We start from the raw sequence: 27,682 nt of genomic DNA on the forward strand, positions 1-27,682 counted from the left end.
CTTTATTAATGAGGATGGTAGATTAGTTTACCTGCTCTTCAGTGATTGCATTGCTCTGTGCTTTCTGAAATTGCTTTCAGAGCTATAGCAGTCCAAGCAGACATTCCCATTAATACTTTATTAGCAGAAGCTACTTCTGTTATAAATGCTTGAAATTTGCTTTTCTGTCTGCTAGTATGTGTACCACATGCATATAGAAGAGTTTTGAAACACTTTGTTTTTTGCTTGCTCTGCAGTAGCTGTTGGGTTAAGATGTGTTCATTGTTCTTTTCTAAATTTTATTTCCTTCTTTCTTTAATGACAGGAAGATGTGCTAGGAGAGGTTCAGGTTGGACATTAGGAAAAGGTTCTTCACCCAAAGGGTGCTGGACACTGGAATAGGCTCCCCAGGGAGGTGTCACAGCCCCAAGCCTGACAGTGTTCAAGAAGAGACTGGACAACGCTCTCAGACACATGGTGTGAACTGTGGGGTTGGCATATGCAGGCACACGGGTTGGATTCGATGATCCTTGTGGGTCCCTTCCAACTCAGGACATTCTGCAATTCTATGATTCCCTCCCATGGGAAGGGATATGTCATGAATGTCCTCCTGGGAAATGCTTCTTGAGTCATCTTATCTTTTTTTTAAAATGTAAATTTCTATTGCTAGTTCTGTTAGGGTAAACAATACTAACCCAGAGTAAACAATACCAACCCAAACTTCACAGTGAAATTGAACAGGCTGTTATTTCTCCTGCCTTTGAAGACAGCTGAGCTCTGTAGCTTGTGTGGTAGCATCCCGGATTACAGGACAAATTGTGGATTTAGGACAGAATGAACAGCAAAATGCTTCCAAACAGAACTGTGTCATTAATCTGTCTCCTTATAAAAAGGAATTTCCTCGATACAGTGTTGTAATGGGACAGCATTCAAGATCAAAGTTTACCTATGGACACCAAGAGGCTTTGTGAAAGCAGGATGCTTGCAGCACTTCAGAGACCTGTAGAACTGTGCACTCGTGTGTCCAATCCTGCTGATCTCAGTTGGACGTGTGACATGGTGTCCAGGTGCTGGCTCCCAGAGTGGTGCTGGGAGAACCTGTGGGTCCTGCCTTGCTCTGGGTGCACCTGACAACCCCCATCCCCTCCCAGGTGAGTCTGTAGGTACAGAGGATGTTATCACGCAACCTGTGAATGGACAGGACCCTGCATAGCCCAAATTATCACCCCAAAGCCTCAAAACACGGCTTAACCACCACTGTCCTTGTTAAATGCTATGAATCTCGCTGGGGAGGTGGGGAAAAATCTCTGAGCCCACAGCAGCTACAGCTGCAGGCTCTGCTGCTTGAACTTCAGTAACGGCCTCACCCGTAACCTGCACGGCCTGTTGTCACACCGTGTGAAAAGCTTTCCACAGTTCTCCTCTCCCCACGTTCTCGGGGTCCCGCTCGCCTCCTACGCCGGGGTCCGGGGGGCCCTCGGGCAGGGCCGGCCTGGGCGCTCACGGCGGCGGGAGCAGCTCCCCGGGCAGGTAGGGAGCCCGCGGGGTGGGCAAGCCCCGGTGCTCCGAACACAGGGCCGAGGGAGGGCACGGCGCCCACAGCCCGGCCCGCCCCGCCGCGGGGGACAGCCCGGTGCCGCTGCTCCCCGCTTTACGGCTGCTGAAAACCTCCCTCGGCGAGAGCGGGGCAGCCGTACGGCGGCGGGGCAGCCGGGGCGGGCAGGTAACGGCGCGGCGGCGGCGGCGCGGGGAGGGAGCGGGCGGGCTCCGCTGCGGGGGCGCTGGGTCCCCGGTACCGGCATTTTCTCCCCGGGCGGGAGGCCGGTCTGTGAGCTGCTGCGGAGCCCGGCTGTCAGCTCGCCCTCCCGCCAGCGCTGCAAGGCAGCGGGGGGAAAAACTTTGTGGAAGCCGAGGCAGTTTTGTGGGTGGGTTTTTTTTTTTTTTATTATTATTATTTTTGTTTTTTTCCTAAAAGTGACTCTGAACTCGTTGCAAAAAGCAGCCGCGAGCCCCCTCCGAGCTGCTCCCCCTCCCTGCGCGCTCAGTGAGCGCGGACCCGCGTCCCGGCACGCGCGGGCGCTGATTGCTCCGGCGGCGCAGCTGCTGCCGAGGGTGATTGGCAGCGCGCGGGCGCGGCGGGCCGCGCAGGCAGCGGCGGGAGGTGCTGGCTGGAGAACGCTGCAGCTTGCGATGTAACAGGTAAATCTGCATTGCAAATACGCCGAGTTTAAATAAGACTTGCTGCCTTCTCCCGCTTTTTTTTTTTTAATATCTTTTTTCCTTCATTCTTTCTTCTGAGTTACCGCGTTGAATTACTTAGTTTCGTACCTTGCTTTCTGTTCACTTAGCTGTTTTGAGAAATGGGACACAAGCATTGTCTCGGCTAGATTTAGAAACCAAATTATGTGCTCAGTTATGTGTTAGCTCCTTAAAGCTTTTGAATATTAAAATCTAACCCCCAAAACATAGTGATTTATGACATCTTGAAAACTTTCTGGAAGCCATCAAAACAATGAACTGAATGGAAACAGACTTTCTCCTCCCTCAGTTCTGTGAATGCTCAGGTTATCTGATATTCACAAATGAGCAATTTCGCTGGTTTCAGTAGTATGAGGAAAATGTTGTGGTTGTGCCCTGTTATCCACAGTGTCTGGGTTTCTCCATCCACGTGGAGCTCCTTGACCTCAGTAACTCAGATGCGCTCAGAATTGTAATTCAGATGTTCTCTGTGAAGGCTGTGGAGTTGACGCCTCCAAACTGCTGAGGCATCTGCTGACCTCAGCTGAAATCTGCACGGTTGTTGCTGAGTCATCTGGACAGAAATATTCAGGGAAGAAATAAAGATTTTTAGATTTTACCCTCACATGGGCAGCCCGTTTCATGTTGGTTTATTTATTACTTGGTACGTATTTCTTGCATTTACAGGCAAATTTATTTGTTCAGTTGTTAGCATATGGAAACTATTAGGTGACTGAAACTGTAATGATGCCACAGTCCTCTATATCAAGCAATGCTATATATAGTTATAGAATCTTAATCTAAAGAGCTCTCATATGAGTTGCAGTGCATCTATAATCCAGTATTTATCTCCACTATTGACAAAAGACTAAAGAGTATCTTCTGAATGTTGGTCTTGCATCACATTTGTAGTAGGTTTCTTAGCTTACCATAGAGTTAATCACCTGAAATATTCCAAAGAATGATCTTTTGCAGTTTTTTTTACAGCTGGAAGTTTTAAATTAAAAGCTGTAGAGCTATGTGCACAACATTTTCTTGAAAGAAAAAATAATTGTGCAGAAAACCACTTTTCTCCCAGTTTCATCAGGTTTTTCTTGTTTTAAGTGTGTATCTAAACTTTGCTTTTTTTTTTTTTTCATATCCTTAAAGTAAAAACAGTTTTACACTTTTGTAGGTGTTAGCTGAGACAATATTAACAGGCTAAATTGATCAATAATGAAGCAACACTTCTGTTTGTGTTAATGGGAGGCTGTTTCATTTGCTGTGATAAGTTTGGTCCAGGTTGTTTATCTAAAGCAGAAAAAAGGATTAAGTGGTAAAAATGCTAGAATTGTCTAAGTCTATAAAAAGATGCTCGTGGTCCATACAAGTATCACAAGCTGCAGATTTTTTTTGTTGTAGCAGCTCCCAGTAATCACGCTGAATCACTTCACTTCCCACACTAGTAATCTTCACAGCTGAAGTTTTAGCTTGTCACTTACTGTGGTACACACCTGCATTATTTTTTCCCCTTCTTAAATAACCTCTGGGTATGAACACAATAGACAAAAATAGACCTTTAAAATGCTTTTTCTCCCTCTTAAATAAACAGGTTCATTTCAGAAGAGTAGTTCTTAGTGATGCACATCCAGGGAATGTGTGCTGTAGATCCTCATTATGGTCAGTCTGTGAAATAGACATTGTCTAGATCCTCAAACTTTTTCAGTGTCTCTGGACCTCGTCCTCTAAATGTACTTTTGTTGGCAACAGTGCAGCACAATGTATTTCTTTAGTATAGAGTGGTTAGGCTCTTGTGGTGTGTGTTTGTTTGTTCCCCGCCCACCTCGTGATATTTACTTTGGTGTTTAAGCACATGCATCTATAAACATAGGCATGTTTATAAAACAGTTTATTAGGAGGATGCAATATACTGTGAGGACATCATCGGTAGGTGGCTCTGAATTACTGATAAAACTTAGGACTGGGATCTTGTAATTTGCCTTCATGTGTGGATCAGTCTTTAGTTTTTTGATTGGTAAAACCAAGGCTCATAATGTTTTATAAAGATAGCTGTAATTAATCCAACAGTGAAGTACAGGTGTTACTTCCAGCTGTGAGATATGGAACAGATACTGAATGTCTGTGTTTTTTTCTTTCTTTTTTTTTTTTTTTTTTTTTGAGGGGCAAAGTTGTTTATTTTTCCTGCCTTGTGGAGATCCAGTGGTGCCATTCTTCTTGTCACTGGGGTTTGACTTTTGTTGTTTCATCTATCGGAAGAAGTAGCTTTCTGGGACTGTTTGCTTGATTCCTTGCCTGATGTGTCTTGGCATGAACTGGTGTCAGGAATGTCAGTCATATTTGTCCTAATACTATATGCCAAAACCTTCTATTAGGTGGCCGTGTACAGAGGGGTGCACTCTGTCTTTATATCTTCTTTGTAGGCTGTTGGCAATCCAGTGACTGCTGGGCCTGTGTTTGGACTGCCGGTAGCAGAAATTGCGGAGCTGTTTTGTGCTGGTGCGAGGAAATGGACTTTTATGGACAAAATTTTGCGCTAGCACTTCCATGGAATGTGCACCATAGTGTAGTTCACAACACTGCTGTGGTGGCTGCTAGTTTCTGCACCAACACTGCTTTGTTGATGTTTGTATTTTCATTTGGATATTTTGTATTGTTGATTTCTGAAACTTGTGTTTTTAACCATGAGAAAAACCCCTGATTCCCACCAATGCCACCGCACACTTAAAACATAAAGTGACATGAGGAAGCATTTTCCTCTGCTTTGTTTTTCCCTATAATTTTCTTTAAGCTTTTCCTGTTCCTTAACTGCATTGCTGATGTGGTTGAGAGTTGAAATGTGACGTGGAAATTGGCTCCATTGAGAAGTAACTCACTGTTCTGAGTTGAAAACCATGCACTCCATTTTTGGAACTTTAACAACATGTGCATTAAAGCACTTTATTTTTCCTCAAATATGCATCTACTGATTCTGTCAGTCGTGTATGCTTGGTTAACATCACTTTACAGGGAAGCAGGAAAGACCATCATTCATTCTACAGTAGCTAAATGGTTCCTCTAAAGCAAAAATCAAATACAGCTCTTACAGCCCAGGCCAAGTGCAGAAGAGCAGTTATTTTCCATGGGTCGCCCACTAGCCATGGGATCTGTTGCCCAGCTGGAATCTAGCAGGGAAAAAATGTTAATACTTGAATATCTGAAAACGTCGTCGTCGTAATCAAATAAAGTTCCACGAACACTGTTTGTTCCACTTTCTTGTGCAAACATGCTTGCAGTTCTGCATGAATATCTGAGAAGTACAGAGTATGTACAGGAGCTGCATAAAAGTGAGAATATGCTGTTATCTATTATCAATCGATTACTTGTGTTAAAGATCAATATCCTGACTTTATTGACATCGGTTGTTCACCTCAGTGAGCCTTGACTTTTAACTCAGTCTGGTTAACTCTAAACTTTCTATATGAGTAAGTGCAGCATTCTGCCTTTATACAGAGCTAAAGGATTCAGCCATCATACAGTTCTTCTGTGGATTTTGCTTGAAGATCAGAGGGAGGTGCCACCTGAGCACATGCATGTGTGGGAAATATGTTGAGTCATCTGAGAGACTGAATTGGTAGGATCTGTTCACTTGTTTTCATTGTTGTTTTTGAGCTTCTTGGTTAACTATTTTCTATGTAAATATGGATTCATTTATGGGAAATTTTGAGGAAAAGGTTGAATATAGTCCAAGGTATACATGACTGAGCAGAAAATGTACAGCATCTTTGTATTTGACATTAATGAGATCACTCCAAGAATCCTCTGTCAAGTTTAGGTGTTCATACCTCAAGGAGGATGTTAAAGTCAAAGAGAAATCAGAGAAGAACTGTAAGAGTGAATAAGGGTTGAATATAGCTCCTGAGGGAGAAATTCTAAGAGCTTAATATGTTAAATATTATCAAAGAGAGAGGCAAGGAGAGACTTGATTGCAATGTTTAAGTGTGTGCATTGTGAACAGAAATTCTATGATGAAGCAGAAAATGATGGTATAACAAGATCCATTTGCTAAAACACGAGCCAGACACATTTGCAATAGAAATAAGAAATGCATCTTCAGCAATGAGGGTAATTTATTGCAGGTTATGGTAGGATATTCACAAAAGGAAAATTTTAATTTAAAATGTGATATTTTTCCTTTAAGGTGTACCTGAGTAGGAATTAATTGAACATTTATGTCCATGTTTTATAGATGTCAGAGCAGATGATCATTGTATTCTTTCTGTATCTAAATACATGAATCTACATTAAAAGAAAATAATAAAATATGGTTCTTTAACCCTGTTGAAATTAAAACAGAGCTGATAGTTAATGCAAGACTTTAAAAATGTCTAAGATGCTTGGAAACAGTGAACTTATTTTAGAAATTCTGTACTAAAGATTGAAGATCGCTGAGTTGTGTTGGCTACAAAATTCTTCAGTGATGGAAAGATGTCATTGCACTCAATTTCTGCATTAGTAGGTCTTGGCCATTGTCTGTAAATACTCAATTAACATGCCAGTTGCTAAGACTCGTTACAAGTTTTCATCACAGTACTGTGGAAGTAAAGCTGGTTAAAGTCCAGAACCTGAAAGAAAGGTGAAATTTAAAAAAAAAAAAAAGTAATCCTGATGTCATTTAGTAGTTTTTGTAGAAGAGAATGCTTGGGCTGCTTTAGAAAGATTGCTGAATACAACAGGCTGGTTGAAAGAAGAGCCTACTGTGTGTGTGTGTGGGCATCATTGGAGCGTTTGCAAGGAGGGATAGATATGTAGAACCTGTGGAGATTTCAGGGAAATCTGTGTTATAAAGCATGATCCCTTGCAGTGAAGAGCCAGCAGGAATGTTCTGAGGTTTTTGGTATGCTCGGTTTTACATGCCTTTAGCAGGCAATGCTTTCAGGTTTTAGGCTTAGTGGAATTGTAGGCAGCACAAGGAGAAGCAAAGGAATTGTAAATCAGAACAGTGAAACCTCCTGTTGATGTTTAAGTTTGACAGGAAGCACAGAAGTCAAGTGACGTGTAAGTCAGATAAGATATGACTGCCTTGTATACTCTCTTGAGCTTTTTGGAGAAGATATCAGGAATTAAGAGTTCAATATGATGAGAAGATCATAAAAATAAATGGAAAAGACTCAAGCCAACCCACATCACTCGGTGAAACCAGTCTTTTTGCTTAAATTCCTGAAGATACTGAAGCAATGACCAGAGGATTGATTAGAAGAGCGTGGTTTGGTAAACTGAATCCTGTATGCAGTGAAGACCAGCTGGTTATAATACTGCAGCAAATTAGAGCAGGAAAAATCTGTGGCTGGAAGGAGTTTTGAGAGTCTGAAGATAATTGTGCTCCTTGTCTGAAGTGGTAATGTGCAAGTATCCAGATGCTGAAGAGAAAGCTAGATATTTGTAGTGGTATTATCAATGTAAGTGTTGGACATGCCTGTGAAAGCGTGTGTTTGGTTGTTTCTTTTAGGGCTTAGTCGACAAATTCTAAGCCACTTACTAGTAAGAAAATGTGCAATGAAAAGTATTTAATGGCTTAGAAACCAGTGGGTAATAGATGCGTTGTTTATTGTTGAGGAAGAAAAAAGAGAATCCAAATGCTGTAATTACAGAACATCCTGTGTGAATACATTGTTCATGGCAGAGATGTTTGACTGTGCATTTTCTCCTTACTAATAGCAGGAAGTAACTCATAGGTGTGTACCTATTTTTCTTTCAGGACTTCTGTTTGTTTGTTTTATTAATGTCTTAAGTTTTTGTTTAGGTGTTTTATTTAACATTCTAGGTAGTTCCACATAGGTTTAATGTTTTCTGCTTTGTATTTACATTCATGTTAGGGACTGCCTAAATTTGTTTCAAACTTTGTAATGGAAATTAAAATTTAACATTTATTAAAGAAATGATTTTTTTTTTAATGCACCTAGGCCTAAGACTATTGTGAATATGTGTGATATGAGGTGGTATAGGCCAGGTTTATAGTTTGAAAAGATTAACTTAGAGGAAACTGTAATGAGAAGTATCTGTGTAGAGTGATGGGTGAGAAATTCTTAAAAAAAGTAATTATTTGCAGAAAACCATGTGTATACTGGCAATTTCCAAGTAGACTTGGGTGTATTTATCTACCCATTATAGTTCTTATTTTACGGATGAATATGCTAAGTACTATTCAGAATTATTTGACCATATGTTCCTGTTTTTATGGAACTTCATTTTGCGGGCTCTTTGTATAGATAAAATTATTCTCTTCGTGCTGGCATGTAGTAAGAGAAAAGAATGTTATTTCAAATGTTATACCTTTTGCAAAAGAGCAGATGGTGTTTGTATGTGGGGCTTCAAGTTAGCTTTATACTGCGAAGCTACTGCTTTATTCCAGATTGTCTAAGTGAAATGAGTGTTTCTAGATCTTCCAGAGTATGCCAGGTTACGATACACTTGATGTCAGCGTGTTTTAAAGTCAGCAAAGGCGTGGAGTTATATTGACCCTCTGTAGCTTTATTTCACTGTATTCTTTCCATAATATGGATTGGTGTCCATGTGCAAGCAAAAGTTGCTTCCTTAAAATTTCTTGCGTGCTGTACTTTGCCAAGACAGGACTGGACTGAATGTTCTCAGGTTCCTGCACGGTCACTTGTGCCTTTTTACAGATGAGCGGAGCTCTCGACTCTTCCAGCCTTTATGATTTCCTTCAGTGGCCACAGCTTTGCAAAGCTGGCAGAGCGTTCTCTTGGTGACATCAGCCAGCACCTTCAACACAGAATCACAGCCTCTGGTTGCATCCATCTACTGTCACAGTTGGTTCTCTGAAGTCAGTTTGATACTCTTTGTGGGCACTAAATTTCATACAAAAACTCCAAGAAAAACAGTGGGCTGATGATTAATTTTCCTATTTGTCTTTTAAGGTGGAATTTGAAATCTACTGGTCATGCCAGTTGTGGAAAAAACCTGAATTTTGTGGTCAAGTCTCAGAGGAATTCGTAGGTGGGAACTGCAGGCTACATTGAAACATTAGGTTATTACACTTGCCTTTTTATAAATGTATTCTAAGAGATTTGTATCTATGAATCACAAACATCACTCTGGGTGAGACTAAGGGCAAGGATTTACATTGTATTGCTATTTAAAATATTTAATTGTCTTTTGCTATTTCCTTGCTTTGTTGTTGTTTTTCTTTAATGACAATATTTGGACATGTTTAAAAACATACTTTCCTTGTTTTGATTTGCTTCAGATAACATTATTTTAGAACTCTCTTAGTAGGAACAAATCCGTATGAACTCTGGCACAGAAATTAATTCTTGTGTGAATATTTGAAAGTGTAATTAGAGGGGAGCGAAGAATATTGAACTGGTGTAGATACACACCTTATATCTATAACATTATGCTGGGGATTTACAGAATTCCGTACTCTATCTGCTGACACTGGCTGTTGCTGTGGGAACCAGTACAGAGCATCTACAGGATGAAGGAACTACCTCTGGGGGAAGGAACCCTGAACATCGTGGGTCACCCATATAGGAAAGTGAAAAGTCCTGTGCCTCTGGCTAGTGTAATAGACTGTGTCTGAGGGTCAATTATGGAAGCGTATTAAAATATTAGTGGATTTACTCATTTTGAGGTCTCTGAGATTACCTGTGGAAGAAAATAATTGACAGACCAGGCTGTTGCTTCTCTTAACTATTAAAGGAGATAACTGTGATGCAGTGCACTCTTCTGCATTCTGTATATGTGAATTACAGCCATTTGGACCATGCATCCAGGGGAGAAATATAAAAAGTTCTGATCAAAAAGGAAGATAGTTGCATGCTGTCAGAAACATGCCTCTGAAATTTTTATTTTAGTAGTAAGGTGCTGCACTACTGCATATTTTTACTGTATCACTTGAGAATAAAGCCGTAAAGCCTATACACTATTGTTTAGGTAAGTCCTTCACAAGTGAGGCTTATGGTGAAATACTCAGAGAAGCCTGGTCTTGTTTTGAGGCCAAAATGCTGGCCCAGAGCTGATATGTGAGCATGTATGTTCAGCATGCTGAACTACTGGTTATTCAGTCTTCTTTCTCAAAGAAAACATGCAAAAGTATCCAGTTTTTTCCCTGGATGGAATGAGAACAAATGCAAAAATATTTTTACATCAGACTGAATTCTTGTTTTCCTACCAGCTAATCACATGTATTAGATGCTTGATGAGTGTTTGCTATTCAAAAAGCAGATACAACATGGGCAAGTGTGTCTGGCACAAGCCAGATGGTGTGTGTGTTTGTTTGTTTGGTTGGTTTTTTTTTTTTTACTATTTCCATTAAGACCAAACGCTTGAAAAATGAACATTTTGGGACATGTTTTCTCGCTTTCATCCTTGGTCAAAAAAAGGGTGTTTTTCTGATGTTTACTAACAGCTGTTTTTCATAAGTGTGTTTGTGTGGAAAATACTCATATCCCATGTGGTATAGCTGGCTCTTCCACACAGCAATACTGCACCATAACAAAAAGTGATTCTGCATAGACACTTAGTTCTTGATGTGTTTTGTATGCCAGCACTCAAGTCTACATTTTGAGGTTGAGTGGATAATTAACTTTGAAACTAGGAATGTTTAAATTCACTAAATTTGCATGTGTATTTTACATGGGTTTCAGGTTTTTAAACCAGTTCTAAAGGATACCTCAGTTTTTGAGAATAAATAAGGTCTTTTGTTTGTGGTGGTTGTTTGTGTGTTTGTTTTTTCTCTGTGAAGTTATTTTTTCATTGTTCGTTTTTGTTTGTAAAAAGGAAGATGCTGCTGTTTTGTTGGGTAATATACAAATGTATGATCAATGTACCTCTGAGTATGGGGAGCTGAAAAGGAATACACATTTTCACATACATAATGGTTATATACTGAAGTCTGTAAGCATACAAGAATTTATGTATGTGCAATTGTGATCAAATAGCCTTGTGGCTTCTAAATAGCCTTGTGGCTTCTAAATTTGTTAATGGTTCCAGAAAGGTCGTAGAGAATATTTATAGGAATTTTTTCAGAGTTCCTATCTGAAGAGGAGCCTGCATTTCTTAGGAAACATATAGTTTGAACAATTAATGAATTCCTATTTCAAATTCTGTGAAAAATAATCTGAGATGGCCTCCCTTTTGAAATAGGTATTGGTGCTTATACACTGTATGTATAATGCTAAGATTGACACATCCTTTTTGTTCTGTTGCTGATAGATCAGGAATCGCCAGAGTTGTCAGCGTGTGTTGGTATCTGAGAGATGTCTATGTTGTCTTTGGGTGCGGTAGATGGGACCTGTTGTCCAGTTTTCCTTCCAGTAAAAGACTGGTGTTTCAATACATGAAAGTAGGAAAAAAAGTGTTAGTGACTATAAAATTATAGATGAACTATGGTAAATAAAATACTTGCTCTCAATGCTGTTTCCTAATGCAGAATTGGGTGGTTTTTTGGTATGTCATTAAGCGTGAATGAGAGGTTTGAAAAAAAACCTTTTGTTCTTTCTCCAGATAACATATATTTTTAGGAAAATCGTACTGATGGATGAGGACTACTTTCTGCTCCGTGGCTTTTTTTTCTTTGTAAACTGAAATGTCTTTGTAGTTGTATAAGATGTTCTCACTGGCAAAGCCCAAGTAATTTATTCCTTTTTCTAGTGGATACTTTGTGTGATTCAGTGTTGAAGTCCAATTCTTCCTGTGTATAACAGAGACACTTTTTCTTTTTTTGGTTGAAAGGAGCTAATTAATGACACTTCCTAGAAAGATGAGATAGAAGTGTTACCAAAAAAAGAGAGGGAAAAAATTTTCTTGACCTTTAGTACATAATTATTTTTAGTACCAGTTCAAAAGCCTGAAAATCACTGATGTCCTGAGAACACTTAAAAGTGCCAGCTTAAGAGATATATCAAGGTAATTCAGTTTTTCAGAATTGAAATAAGTGTAATTTAAAGGGAAACTGTTAAGATACTTAAATCTTAAAACCACATTAGTGGAAATTTGGTTTTTATGCTGTTTGAAGTCTTGCATTTACACTATTGGTTCTAGAACTAATTAACTGATAGCTGTAAAAAAACCTTTGAGATTATTATTATGTTGCTCCCTAGGGAATATTAATTTATTTATTGTTTATCTCTTGCTTTGGAGGTATTCCATCTAGAAGCTTTTATTCCATTTCTCGTGCAGTGTGAAGTATTCCAACTTGCTATGTGTATGTACGTCTATTTAAAGAGTAGGTTGACACTAGGTTATAGTGGTTTGCGAAGAAAAATAAAAAATAACAGAATTTTGTTTGAAACTATATAGAGGAAAGTGGTTTACATTGATATAAGATGTGCCTCACAAACCGGCTTAAAATGCAGATTGAGTCATGTCCTCATGTGCTCCGAGTGGGAACTTGGATGGATATTTTCCCAACAAAAGGAAGCCAGTGATCTAGAAATAGGTAAAACTTGGGTAATTCACTGATTGAAATCTAGACATAGGAATCTTCTTGCCTTGGTTAAGCTAAATAACTCTTCCCAGGGACATTCTTTATGCATCAAGAAGTTCCCTTAATTTACAGAAGCTAACGTAAATATTACCTCTGTCTCTCCAGGTAATCTTATTTAAATCAGGGCTTTTGTTTAAAGCTTCATTTCTGATAGTCCAGTGGGCATTGACTGTACTATAACATGCAGTAGGGTGTGTGTGATTTCTCTCTCAGAATTTTTAAAATCCTGCCTGTCCTGGTATACTAATGAAGGTCTTCAGAGCTCTGCACTGGATTTTGTTAGTTATTGCAGCAGGTTAAAAATTAAAAGGAAGTGCCAATGAAAATTAATCAGGAGTACTTTCCATAGACTCAGTATTGAGAATCTGGTTTATTAGGGCGTCATAAGAACAGCAATACTGAGTAAAGAGGGAGTTCAGTGTTTGTCTAAGATTCTGTTAAGATTTCTGAGTCTTTTCCAGGGTGCATTTTTGAGGGCTGTTGCCATTTTTGTAGTGATGTGTCAACATGGACTGAGCAGCAGGTCAGACTTGAACAAAATAAATATACACAGCCTAAAATTTGCAGGATTTTGCAATTGGGTGTTACAAAGTTAAACTGTTGGAAAGCTTTAAAAAAAGAAAAATATTTGTAGTCCTTTAATGGATTATACATTAATGTTACACGTATATATATATAAAAATAAGCTGCTACTAAAATACATACCTTATTCTGTAAACTTTTAAATTATTTTCAGTAGCAATCTGGTGGCTTTCGATTACTTAGATGTGAAAACCCAGACAAGATTTATTCCTCCTCCCAGCCACTAACCTTTGTTTATCTTTGGGCTGCTTCTGACATTGTTTTAAGCCCAAGTTTCCAGGGATGTGTGGAGGCATTTGGCAAATTGGAAGACTTCACCTGCACTGTGTACCAATCCAAAATGAACCTGAGGCATCTGGTATCCAAGGTGCGAGCCTTTTGTAGTGATTGCTTTAGTCAAGCCAGTCTGGGGACAATGAGACTCTTACCTCTGGATGTATATCTTGACCACCCAGTGCTTAACTTGGGGCTCTTGCTCAGCAGAACATTAATATTTGAGATAATATCCTTCCCTCTGCTAGCTCAACAAATTAATGAAGAATGTTTGCTGATATCTCACTGACTTCTCTTAGTGAGGAGATAATTCCTTCTTTCACTCATAAAGATCTACAGTCACTCACAAACTCAGAAGACTATAAATGTTTGAGAAAGGGCTGAAACAAAATGTGGGATCGTCAGAGTTGCCCATTTAGTGTTCTGAATGCTTTAACAGTCCACTCTCGACTTTTCTTGATTGGAGGTCAAGAGCTGATGTGAGCAAACCTGGTTTTCACACATGCAGGGTCGCTTCCACATAGTCCTTTTTCACACAGATTGGTGTATCCCTGCGTAAGAGCAATACTTGGGCTCTTGAATTGAGCACACCATACTAATGTGAGAGTACAAAACCTGCATCTTTTACATCAACAGGCATCAAACAGCTCTTTTAATAATAAGAGATGATATGAGGAGGAGAATGTGGTGTCTTTGACTTCTTGTTACACAGAGTAGAATGTCATGTACAGAACAGACTATTGAAGAGGTTGCACTAGAATATTGAGTGTCTCTGGAAAGTCTGATGGTCGAAATGCGTTGCCATAGCGCAAAGCAAGGGTGAGATTTGCTAAAAAAAAAAAAAAAAAATTCCAGCAAATGAAGTTGGGATGCATTTTTATTGCATTCTTCATTTCAGGAGTAGCTTTCTGAACTGGATTCCTGGTGAGAATTTGTCAGAATCTTATACACGAGTAACGAAGATTCATAAACAGTTTATTTCAGTTTGTTTTTCCTGATCTATGCATGAGTTTATTAGCTTTAGGCAGGCCCATAGGGATTAAAACTGTTCTCTTCTAAAATTAACTTGTAGTGCTACCAAGTTTTGTTTCCTTTTAACAAGTAGAGAGCTTAGGTAGCAGAGATGCCAGAGAGCTGCAACTCCAACCTCTGCAATTCGTGCCTGTTCTCATCCAAACGTGTCTGGTATTGGACTGCAGTGGATTTGAGGTCAGGCCTGCTGCAAATTTGGTAGTTTGAAGACAATTAATTTAGTGGGAAGAAATGCATAAAAAGACTGAGCACGTTGTACTGCTGTTTTTACTAATGCAGACTTAACTAATACAAGTTAATTGGGTCCTTTTTTGTTCCCCCCGTCACATGATATGCTATAACTAGAACAACTGTTCACTAACAGAGGTGTACGGATGTTAATCAGCTTATAGAATGAGTCCAATTTGAGAGGTGAGTGAAAAAATGTAAAACCCAACCTCCCAAAAATCCTGTTTATATAGTAGTTTATAAGAATATATTTTTGTTTTACTGACATATAGTTTCTCCAGCCTGGCTCCAAGACAATGGAAAAAAATCTCACTGGAATCAGGATTAAAATACCAAGAGCAGAAGTAATATTTTATCTGAGTAGAAGTTATATAATTCTGCAAACTCTGTGTGGTCGATCTAGCATTGCATCTCTGTAAAGTGAAGCAGGATGGATGCCGTGCAGCTGTGCTCCCGACCTGCTGGAGCTGCCCAGGTGGCTGCTGATGCTCTGAGTAGTGTGGAGTTCCCCATGTGCTGATTTCATGGTGTTCCTGGATGTGTTAATGGGACTGGGAAATGCTAAAAGCATCTTTGCATGAGTTCTAAGCCAGGATATGGAGAACTAGTAGCTCTGTCAAAGCTGGGGATGGACTCTTGGGAAGCTTCTCAGCTGACATGATCTGTTTTCTTAGACCATCTGGCTATTGTTAACATAGTAATGGGCTTTAAAAAAAACCCCTCAACCTCTTTCTTAAGAATCTGAGGTGGATTTTTTTTTCTTTTTAATCCTCTGTTCACAAGGATAATGTCTCAAATATGAATATCTAATGAAACAGAAGTAGGAATGAACTTGGATTTGGAAGACTTGGTCAATATTCAAATGTAGCCACTGTTCCCCTGTATGGCCTTTTTTTCCTCTGTGCTTTCAGTTCCCTGTCAATAAAATTAGTGATGTTATGCTGTCTCTCTAAAGAAGTTTCAGAAATTGCAATAAAAAGCAGTGAATTACATCTATGAATTATAGTTTTGTATAGTCATATGACTTCAAAAGCTTTATTATGTAACTCTAGTTATCAGCCAAAATTGTAATCTCATTGAATGAATAATGAAGCTTATTATCAGTGACAATCAACGTATCAAGAATGAAATATGAGGCAAGACAGTTGCTAGGATAATAAATACTTGAAAAATACAATTAAAAATACAAAGCAAAGGCAATATAAATAAATGTGACCTTGTTTTTTTGTGCTCTCACGTCAATGATTGCAACAGGCCTGTGCTGCTTTGTACTGAATATTCATGATTTGTTTAGAAGGCTAAAAATGGATAATTATGGAGGCAATGACATGTTTTGTCAGGCTGTGTTAATATCCTTTGAGCTGTAACTTAATGCTGATCTAGTGGTTACAACATCATAGCTTCTCCAGCTTCATGTGAACTGTAGTTTCTGATCTATGAAAATGCATTCCACCGTGACTTATGCTTCTTGTCTAACAGGCTCACAATGTATCTTTAGCATAAGCTCTAACTAGAATAATAGTAACAGAAAAATATTTTTGATAATGAGGAAAGCTCTGCAAATATTCACAGCATATCACATACAATTCCTGCGTCAGAGTTGCTTGGGGGACAGGTATTTTTAGTCAAAGATAAATGTCAAAAAATGGATCTTCCAGCAGAAGGATACTTTTGATCGTCACCAGAGGCAGAACAGCTTAAGTGGAATTACATTTTTGGATCTGTTTGTGTTCACTTAGACATTTTTATTCTGGACATTTTCTGCGTGAGCAGAGGATATTTGGAAAAAAACAAAACCAAACCCCAAAACAACAAACTCTCAAAGAAATAGGAAGTGTTGTTCAAGAACAGATCACTGGGAGGAGCTGTTTATTGCAGCTATTAGGCATTAAATCAGTAGCAAAGGAATGATGAGAGAATGGGAAGGTGATGTGGAGCCACGAATGGGCAATGCTCTCCTGTAGGAAAGTGATAAATGACTTTCAAAAAGATTAAAAAAAAAAAAAAGAGTGGTCACTTCAAGGGAAAGGACTAATTCACTAATATTGCAAAACTTTCATTGTATATTAACTGTAAAATGGAGGTGCAGTTAGACCACGTGATATCTGATGGGAATGTGCTAAACAGGTAGCAGTTGTACAACTGTCCATTAACACACTGGAAAGCTCATGAGTTCCAGGTAAGACAACCTGGAGTACTGAAAGGATCTTTTTAAACAGTAATCCTATTATATGTAGAAGGTAACCCACCTCATAAAGACGATTTGTATTTGTATCCTGATATGATAGAGTAAAAGGGGAAAAATATCTTTGTAAAAATTCTCAACCACAATCTCCATAGTCCCCACTTGAGTGAGCATCAACCAAGTGAGAAAATGAAAAATTATAACCTGCCAAGCATCAGTGGCAGACTGAAATGAAAAAATTGCAAGTTAATAACAGTGATGCCTCAGAAAAATTTGCTGGCCAATTTAACATTGCTTTATCCAAGGTCACATCTTGCAGCTGATTATTTTTAGTAATTTGCAGATGAGGACTTTCTGCCTTTCTCATGGGAAGATGAGATCAGGGAAATGCCAGGTACAGTTTAAAACTCAAGGTTATCAATCTCTTAAAATCAAAAGTAAATCATGTTTCCTGCTTATTTGCCTAAGATCGGGCACAGAAATTATTTTTGATTGTAGTCAAGTGGGATGTCTATGCTATCCTTTGTGGCAGCGATAAGTCAATGTAACATGAAAACTCACAGTGGAGTGAGGTTGATGAAAGGTCTGGAAGTAAAAGAAACTAAAAGTTGGCAGCATTTCTTCCAGAGCAGGCTTTTCTAATGCTCATGTTGATGATTTTTACTTAGTAGTCTTAAAAGAGATTGTTGCATTTTTTTGAGGTTTCTTGAGGACTTTGAATCTATTGCAAGCCAATGCACAAGATGTACTGGAAGTGGAGTCCTGAGAAATAACCAAAACACTTCACTGGAATCCAAGTTGTGAAAATCATTAGTGAACTGTAGCAGCACTTAAAATCCTCCAGCACAATATACACAAGAATCTTAACATTATAGAGTGAACCTCACTACAACATTTGCAAAGCGCTGGCATGCTGTCACTTATTTAAGAGAGATATTTCTTCAACAAATGGAACGTGTCATTTGTTTGTGGAAACTCCTGTGCTAGGCCTGCAGCGCAGAGGGCTCTGTGAGGGGAAACTCTCCATGCTGTCGTTTTAATGTGGTTCTGTGGCCATTTTAATGAAGGGTATGCAACATCCTGATATGCTGAGTGTATGCAGTGATTCTAGGGAAATTTTTGTGGTCTGATGGTTCAAAAATCTTGTCTGTGGGTAACAGTTTTTCATCCACTGCATTGTAGTTGTGCAGAACAGTGTGCGGCGCTGCTGTCTGGTATGGAAAGTGGACGGCACTTTTTACTGGAAGGCTGGTGGGGTACTCTGTAACTGCCCTGTTTTCTGACCATATAGATCCTCTTTGTCATTAAAATAATAAAAATACTCAAGCAGCTCCATTCAAGGACTTTCCAAAAGGATTCATTTTGATTCCTCTATGTGTGAACTTTGTGAGCCAGGGCTGTTCTGTGTTGAGATGACCGAAAACATTGCTGGAGTGCTTTGCAAGAACAAGAGGATTCTCTTGCTAAAGGTGGTGTTGGTGATGGTTAATGATCACCGTGGTCAGAAGCCTGGGTTGGTGTCTCAGCCTTTAGAACCAAGTCTGCTGGGCATTTGCTTAGTAGGAATGGCACTGAATTCCCTGCTGTCTTTCCCAGCGTTCTGTGGAAGTTTGCTATCATCACTCTTGTCCTGTCTGGATTCTGAGATCTGACAAGATCGCAGCTTGAACTGTTTAATTTTTCTTGCTGTCATATAGTGCATCATCTTGAGTTAGTTCAGTAGCCCTAATCTAATCCTTACTGCAATGAAGCTGTGAATGTATCAATCAATACTTGTTTCAGTAAACATTAAGCAAAATGAAAATTCTTTTAGACAACTTCTGTCCATTTCATTTTATCGTCTTTTTTTAATCACAAAACTGTCTCGTAAAGTTTCCACACTTTCTTAAACTTTATAGTCTGTCTTCTTTCATATACATCAGGCTGATGCCAGCAGCTCTCTCCTCTCCCGAGCAAGGTTCCATCTAATGCATTCCTGCAGCAGAAGGAAGCCGAATCTTTCCTGACACATGCAGGCAGCTGTGGCAGGCAGACCTCTGGACCTAGGAGCAAAAATTTCAGGGATTACGAGACTTCAAACTTGATGTTTTATTGCGTTGTTATTTTTCTTCCTCAAAAGTAGTCTTGCTTTAGGATATTTGCAATGCAAGCAAAGCAGCTTTAGTATTGCCGTCCTCTGGCATCACTCTGGCTTATCATGCAGCATTATGTGATGTTTGATATCCAGCCTCTGACAGGGTGTGCTCTGTCCCAGGCCAGACAGAGCAGCAGATGTTGGATTATATTCACAGCCAAGGTGGAGTCTCTTCACTGAACTATGTGATTTTTTTCTTATTTATGCTAAGGCTGCTTTCAGTTTACGCTGGAAAGTGTGTATCTGGGTGTAATATTTCTATAGCTATACATGCTGTCATATACGCACTTTTTCCACTATTTTTATGGCAGTATAAAGGAGTCTTAGTGGAGATTAAATTCCTGCCCTTTTTCTGTAAAATAAACCCTTAGTTGAATTTCTAGTGTAATAGTTTTCTTTTAACATTTCAAATATTAAGAGATAAATGTACAGGTGAGAAGAAGAAACAAAGCATAGAGCTCATGCCTAGTTATGTACAGATATTTGTCTTCATACTTTCAAGGACAGAACTGGACTAGTTGCCCCTTCAGTTTATGGCAGCAGTGTTTTTTTCAGCTGCTTTGCCTCTCTGTAGGATGACATGACAGGACACAACTTTCTTGTGCTTGTTTATATACAACCACCTATATGGATGCATAGTACGCTGTGGATGGAGGAGATAGCACCCGTAACTCATGACCTGCACTTGTAAAATTGCAGTCCTTTGCCAGCTAAGAGGGAGTGTGGCAGTCTCTTCTCAAAATCAGGCCATTTTTGCTTGCTGTTGTGAAAAGAGAGCGGCTGACTCTCCTTTTCACTTCTCAGGAAGCTTAATGTGTTTGCGCTGTCTTCAGCCAAATGCCGATAATAGGCTCTATGAGGGAACTTTTGTGCAGTGATTCATTTAGCAATGAAATTGCTTGCAGCAGTAGTGGACTTGACCAAGAGAAAGGTAAGGTTAAAGCAAGTATTTAGACTTTTTTTTTTTTTTTTAAGCTAGTCAGAGTAGATTAAGACCACTGAATGCACATAAACACTTCAAAATAGAATCACAAAGCTGCACTTTTTCTTTTTCCTGGATAAATCTTCTGGAACGTTGTACAACTATAAATAAACACTCCTTTTAAAGCCTCTTTCTTGTGGCAAGTATTTCTGTATGAGGGTTCTTGACTTCTAATTACAAGAGAGATCCAAATTGTTTATTTTAATTGATCCTTCTAGCCTTAAAACAAATGTAAATACTTGCAGACTGCTGATTTTTGTTTCTTTTTTTGTTTTGAAAACATTGTTTTAAGGTAACTCACCCTGTGATCATGCTTTTATAAAATTTTTCTCATGGGCCTGTTACTTTCAAAGGCTGATAATAAAATGATGGGAGAGATTTAAAATAGATTTTCTTTTTGAAGCTTGTGAGCTGATTATTAAAGTGTGTGAAAGGAGTTCCCTCCCACTACAAAATATTATTTTGCCGACAGAAAGCATAATACATTCTGATTACACTTATAATTGTAGCACTTCCAGAACAATTACCGTAGTAGTTCATTTTCTTATTGTTGAAAATACCATTTGCATGTTATATTTAATTGAAAACGGCATGCTTTGCTTTGTGCACAACTGGAAATACTCATTGGGTTTAACTTGAGAGCAAATGTGTATTTACTTCGCAGGTAAGCAAACATTTAGCTATCCTGACAGGCGAATGCATTTTAATATCACTTGCCTGTGAAACCACATCGCTACACAACTGCGTTTTTCTGAGTTCTAGCCAGTTCAAGTGGTGGTGGTTACTAAATGCTTAGGTGTTTATTTAGCCTTTAGATTCCAATGGTTATGAGGCTTTGAATTGTGCCAGAAATTAATTTGTGGTCAGGTGTTGGCCTCCGTGTCCTCAGAAGCATTTGCTGATGTTGCCTTTTTTCAGTTATATGATACACTTTCATACCAGTTCTAGCTCCGTACTTCCACAGAAAAAGGAAATAGCTCTCGCAACTTTGAACAGTTGCCCTTTACTCAGCTTTTGCTGCTCTTGACCCTGACCTATGATAAACACTCTCTTTCCTTTGTCACAGAGATGATTGTACTTATCAAGTGTAACTGAAGACACCTGGTTAATGAAGTGCTGGCTCTGTAGAGGTTGAAGAATAAAGACAATGGGGTGGTGCATTGGCACAGAATGAGAAGGCAGATTCATAAGTAAAAATAAAAGAAGTTAAAACAGTGATGTCAGGGTGGGTGTGTTTTGCCTGTATTTAAGTCAGGCTTGTAAGTTAAAACTAGAAAGAATACGGCTTTTCCTGTGATGGACTTGGGCATCATATAAAGTCTTTTGAATAGAGTTCATCTTGTATTTTGAGGTTAAATTACCCTGATTAAAATAATTTCTTTGTATGCTTTCCAGATATGTAGTTTAATCAGATTGGCTTGGAAAGAAGCCTGGGACTAATATAGCATTTTCTTGATATGACATATACACATTTTGTTTCACAAGAGAGGAGGAAAGGGCTGTGGTTGTTCTCCTATTGGATGGGAAAGAGCCAGCTAAAGCATGTTGTCAACAGTAGTTTTTTTCTGCATTTTCTTTACAATAGTAATGTTTTTGAAAGGTTTTTTTTTCTAATTAAGTTCATAGCTAAAAATACTGTCCAAAGTGTGAAACACTTGTTAAATTAGCAGTTATTAATATGCAGTGATTGCAAGTTAAAATCAGGCTGTGTGTGGAAGAATTCTTAGTAAAAAGAAAATCAGTATTATTATCTGCCTTCAGTGGGTTTTTTTTGTGTGTTTTTTTTTTTTTTTTTTTTTTTTCCGCTACGTTAACTTATAAAAAACCTTCTGCTTAATAACTCTGTATAATGGTTTGCATTTTGGATAGCTCCAGGTACTTTATCTGTACACTTCTGAATCCTTCTGCTGTGCCTTGTCATCAAACAAAATGCCTCCCTCTCCTAGCACCGCATGAGGCTGCCTCAGTTTAAACTGTGATACGGCCAGAACTGGCAACAGAAGTGAAGGTTTTGTTGTGAGAGCAGAACTGGGGACTGGAGTGAAACTCCAGTTTGTACATCTGGTGGGTAGTTGCTGGATAGGAACTTGTTTTGGTCATTACCGAGCTGGGTGACTATCATTGGCATATAGAAGATGCTGAACTAAACAGTCTTTCTATGCTGTTAATGTTCATCTTTAAAAAGGCAGTGGTTCTTTCATCAGTGCATACTGCCTTTTTTGTGTCTGTTCAGGATAAAAATGTGTGTGACCTTGTATGTGGTTTTTTGGTAGTTGTTTTTTTTTTTTTTTTTTAACATAATTACAAGATAAAATTTCATTGCATGAAAGTACATCTGAAAAGTTAAATAAAAATCCTTTCCTACAGATTAAGACTGCTGCCTTTCTCGTCCCTTTTAAACATTTAAACACTCTTTACATGATGCCTAAGCTTTCAAGTCAAAGTTACGAGGTGCTTTAGCCAGGCTTGAATCTGAGAACGAGACCCAAACCAGGACAATAACAAAATGACACAAAGATTGACTACACTGTGCTTGCTGGATGAAGTGAAAACTGCTGAAATATAAATCCTATATCCTGGGATTTCACTGCCTGCTGGAACTAATCTCATTAACTGAAAACCACCTGAGGCCTAAGAGATATACACTGCCGTGAGAAATTATATTTATCTCATCCTAGGGGGAAATCCTTTCCCTCCCCCGTCTTACCTTACTTTCGAGTTTGTCATTCTTGAATTACCAGGTCATTTGTCCCCCATGGGAAAGTCGTCATAGCTCACAGCAACACAATTACTGTACCTGAAGTTCACTGCTGTATGAATGCTGAGATCACTGTTCAAGGTTTTTCTTCTTAAATAATTTCCTAAGAAAACAAAGATTGGAAAAATAATACCATGATATGTTAGCAGTTTACTCAAAGTTCCTGCAGAGTTACAGGAAAAGATTCCAGAATTAAAGACATGGTGCAAGGAAGACAGCTTATTGAAAATGTTTGAGTTTATTGCCATTGTAAACCAAATATTTTTCTTTAAGCAGTACAGCTTTAAGAAATTGGTTGACTCTAACTGGTAGTTGGATGCAGAAATTTCAAATACAAGTTTGTAGTTTTAAATCGAATGAGTGTTGCCAGTGAGAGCTGTGTAAACCTGGGGTTGATTGCTGCACTCTTTGGAGTGAGACTAGACCCCAAATCTACATTCAATATTAAAGTCCAGTGAGTAGAAATATTCCCTCTGATAGGGAAAGATTTTGGCTGGGGCAAGTCAAAATGACCTTGTTCAAGTGTCTTTTCATGTTTGTCTACTGATGAAAAAAATAAACGAATTTGGAGTTAACCATTAAACAGCTCAAACATGGAAGAATATTAAGAACAAAAGTAATATTAGAGCTGAGTTATCTCTCAAAACAAAAAACTAGAGGCCTGATCCCTGGGTCAGTATGCAGAAAGGCTTATTCGTGAAAGCTTTCTGCGGTGAGCCTGACCCTTGGCTCGCTGCTTCCAGAAAGAGCCCAGAGGACGTTTGTGATCTGGAGGTGGGAGTTACTCGCAGCTCTGGCAGAAGTGCCCTCAGCACAGCGTCCTCCAGTGGGTGTTCCCACCAGTGAACCTGTGGCCGGTGTCCTGCTGCCCTCCCTCTGGTGACGTGGCCTGTGAATTTTGGGATAGGCAGTGAAATGCAGGAGCCAGTTTCTGTGAAAAAGAGAAATGACCACTGAGCAAAACTATGTGTGATTTTTTTGTGGAAATCTGGTTGGGCTCTAAAGGTCGTTTGTGGATTTAAATGACACGTCTGTCAAAGTTCAACATTAGAAGTGGCTTATTTGCTTTAAGTCACTATTTTAACAACCAGCCATTTAAAATGTCCTGTATTGATAGCAGTTACAATTGCAGACTCATTAAAATAATAAAAATGAGAATGTAAGGCCGTGTTTCTGTTTCATTCTCATGATATGAGTGGAGAGCAGGGCAGAATGTTTCTCCATCAGTACGGAGCACAAGATGAAGAAAAGGTTTGTATTTTCAGAATGTCTTCCTTGTTGTTACAAGCAGAAGTGATGCGTACTACAGACCATTTGATGGCTCTAACTGGTGTGCTGTATCAATGTTGCACCCTGTTTCTCCCATCAAAGTCATGGAGTTAGGACAACAGAAGTCTTATTGAGGATGCACCAGAGGATGTTTCCCTGTTCTGGAAAAAAAAAAGCAGGTTTACATTATTTCCAGCACCCACAGAGATATGTTCAACTCCTGATTTTACCCCCGAAGCTGCTCTTTTGTTTCAGGGAGGTTGATTGGAGTGTAGATCAGACTAAACTTGACTGAGCCCTTATGATGGTAAAATTCGGTGCTTGATTACAAGGAAGGTGTTTCAAGCAAGAATAATGATCAGTGAATTTATGAAGAACAAATAGGATGAAGATTGGGTTGGGGGCACAGTAGGATGGTTAATTAGGGTTTTTTTGTTTGGACTGGTGTGACTTATTTCTATTTGCATATTGGATCTACAATTAATGCTTAATTTATCAGTTTCTAATAATAGATAGATATAAACTATAGTAAACTTGATTTTTCCATCAGTGTTAGTAACAGCTCAGGTCAGTTTGTGGTGCAGATAATTTGGAATGTGGTGCTTGTGTGTTGTGATTTGTTCAGAAGCCTACCTGAGTTCCTTGATAAATGGTGAACTTTAATTTACATGCAAGGCAAAAAAAATTTGTCGTTTAAAAACCTGAGAACAAAATGCAGTATTTTAATGGACTTTGTTGTTCGCTGATATTTGACTGTGTTTGAACATTCAGGTGATCTAGTCTGTTGATGTGGGTGCCCCATCAACAATATTTAAGGGACTGCAATGAAATGCATATGAGCAGGTAGTTAAGTGCATCACTGCATCTGGATAAGAAGTCCATGTAGCCTAATTTTATATTGTTGTGATCTTGTCTAGATGTAAGTGAATTTGGCCAAGTGTTTTTGTTTAATTTTATTGAAAAATGAATAATAATTGGAGGTATAAATTATTGTAGATATTGTGTTGCTACAAAGGTGTGTAAGGTTGCTGAACTCTTGTGTACGTTCCTTTTCTGTCCTGCATAAATAAGTGCAGCACATTCTACTTTATTTAGCAATAGACAGGCTGTTAATTCTTAAAATAGCTGAAGAGTAGGAACCCGACACGTTGAATGATTTATGTGTTTTCTTTGTAAGCTTGTTTCTGTTTTGTAACCTTTAAAATGTGAGTTTTATGAGTGGTATCATTAAAATTTATACTCCCTTTAGTATGTGGTGTTAGTCATTATTGCTCTGCTGTGCCTCAAGATCGCCTGTCTGAATTATAAAACAGCCTTCCTTGGAGCTAAATAGTAATTTTTTTCCTTTTTAGAGTAAATTTATGTTGACTTCATTCTTTTTCATCGGTGCTCCAATACTGCAGCAAGGTCAGAATCTGGCCTTTTCTGCTTTCCATCCAGATGTGAAATGTTGCTAGGAGTAACTAAGTATTTCTAAGAATGAAATATAAAAGGTCTTTTAACTTAGGAGAATTGATAGCAGTCACAAGAAACTGCCAGAGAATTTGCTTCGAAGTGTATGTTTTTTTTTTGTTAAGTCAGACTGATATGCTCAGTAGGTAACTTAATGTTGTGATAGGCTTTGCTACGCTAATTTTAAAATGTTTCAGTGAAGAGTGAATCTTCAGTAAGAGGAAATATAAACTAATGCTGAAAGTGGATAACAGTGCTTGTTTCTATTGATTGATGCTCTTTAAAAGTTCTTATAAACGATGAAGGATTTTGCAAAAGACTTCAAAGTTACACCTTTAGTCTGCATCATCAAATTGAAGCTTCCAAAAATGTTGCTTTAGAAAGCTATGCCATACTCTAAAAGTTGGCATTTTTGAAGCAAATGAATCAAGTGAAAAATGGAAATTTTGCTTGAGCCATGGATTGTTGCTCTGGTTCGCTGGAGGTTGTCAAGCAAAGTGCTTGTTACTGCTCTGTAACTCATGAACATGACCCATCTCTCTCTTCTTTTTTGCGTTAAATGAGAGATCTTTAATCACAGTTTACGTAGACAGATTGTCTATCAGGTTTAGGTATAGATGAATTCATTGCAAACTCCCCGAACATGACTTAGTTATCCAGATTTCATACAGAGGTGATATGGAATTGTTTTTGAAATGCAGACTGAGCAGTATTATTGCAGGTGTATTTTTCTTCTTTTTTTTTCTTTCTTTTTTTTTTTCTTTTGACTCAGACTTGTTTACCGTATGCGAAAGAAGCAGGATTCAAGTTCTTCTTAGCAATATCAATATGAGAGGGGTTTTTTTAACAAAAAACTTCCTGTTGTAATGACAAATGTTTTACCACTGTTAACAGAGGATAAAATACTAATTTCAGTACAGCCTGAGGCTACCATAATATATCCAGTGCTGTCATCTAGTTTAATTGAAAGATAAGTGATATAGTACTAGAAAACAAGTTTGAACAACAAAAAAGTTATTATTGTTTGCAAGCGTGAGAGTGAAATAGCTCAGAATGGAGGTATTTCAGAGTAAGTACACTCATGCATTAGATCCTCAAGCCAGTGACCTCTTCTTGGATACTTGTTACCATGCTGAACATTGTTATAGTTATTAAAATTCCCTGTCTGTTTCTGTTCCCAGAATGATTACTCTCTCAATATTTGCAAGGCAAGTTTCCTGTCATGTTACAAATGTTCCTATTTATTTTCACAATAAAGAAAATGTGAGCGTCAGAGGCTCCTGCATTGAACACTTCCAGTAGCACAATTCACAATGCTGAGAGGGATGCTCTGTGGGCTTGTCTGCACTCCTAATATCAACTAAGGTGTGTTTTGAGGGTCTTATTCTCCCCTCACCACACACACTGCAACTAGGCTTTGATTAAAGCAATACTGTCAAGTTGAAGTTTTATTTGCTCTATGCTACTTATTTAAAAGAGTGAGTGGGCTCCATACATAAATGTCAGTGAGACAGTGAAGAAGGTAGAAAGAAGAGCTGTGATGCTGATTAGAGGAGGCTGAATAGAGTTTTTCATAGGGTTAATGCTTTCCAAATTGGAGGATATAAGATTGAAAGTGAAGGGCATACTCCTTGTTGAGGGAGAGTGGTAGAGTGGTCCTAATGCAGAATCTCATTAAAGCAACTGTCAGGATTCCTCTATTTTACCATCACCTCCCCTATTCTGTAAGAGTCAACTGTCGTTTTGAGTGAGCATACTGCCAAAGAGGCATTTACAAATAAATGAAAAATGTCACAATTGATTTTGCTCCTTTCAGAGTACTCTGTGTCAGCTTTGTCACAAACCCTTTGTTATTCTCTCTTTCAGATCTCTTGTCTGGACACTGAAAATAACTTTGGATGGTTCTGGGCTTCTTTCTGTTGGCCCAGGGTAAGCTCTGTGGATTATGACTTCTTATTAACATTTGTGCAACAGTTAAATAACATTGACTTTTCAGTGCTTCTGAAGGGTGAAATGCTAGGAATTCTTAACGATTACCTGATGAATGTATATCAAAGCTGCATAATACAATCCACACTTGAGAA

At 38.7% G+C, this 27,682-nt stretch overlaps 1 protein-coding gene across 7 annotated transcripts in view; it reads left to right on the plus strand.

Annotated features, from left to right (window-relative positions):
• Nucleotides 1-1,640: 1,640 nt before the first annotated feature.
• NAALADL2 (N-acetylated alpha-linked acidic dipeptidase like 2) overlaps nucleotides 1,641-27,682 on the plus strand; it is a 444,279-nt gene continuing 418,237 nt past the window's right edge. For 4 of the 7 annotated variants that reach the window (XM_071812578.1, XM_071812579.1, XM_071812574.1 and 1 more), the window contains exons 1-2: nucleotides 1,741-2,178; nucleotides 27,465-27,527. The gene's annotated coding sequence lies outside the window, so the exon portion shown is untranslated. Of the gene's footprint in view, nucleotides 1,703-1,740; nucleotides 2,179-5,706; nucleotides 5,828-27,464; nucleotides 27,528-27,682 lie in introns of those variants that run through there. The other 3 variants (XM_071812575.1, XM_071812577.1, XM_071812576.1) reach the window with 3 other exon arrangements.

Source organism: Patagioenas fasciata, chromosome 9, assembly GCF_037038585.1.
Source record: "Patagioenas fasciata isolate bPatFas1 chromosome 9, bPatFas1.hap1, whole genome shotgun sequence".
Lineage (NCBI taxonomy): Eukaryota > Metazoa > Chordata > Aves > Columbiformes > Columbidae > Patagioenas > Patagioenas fasciata.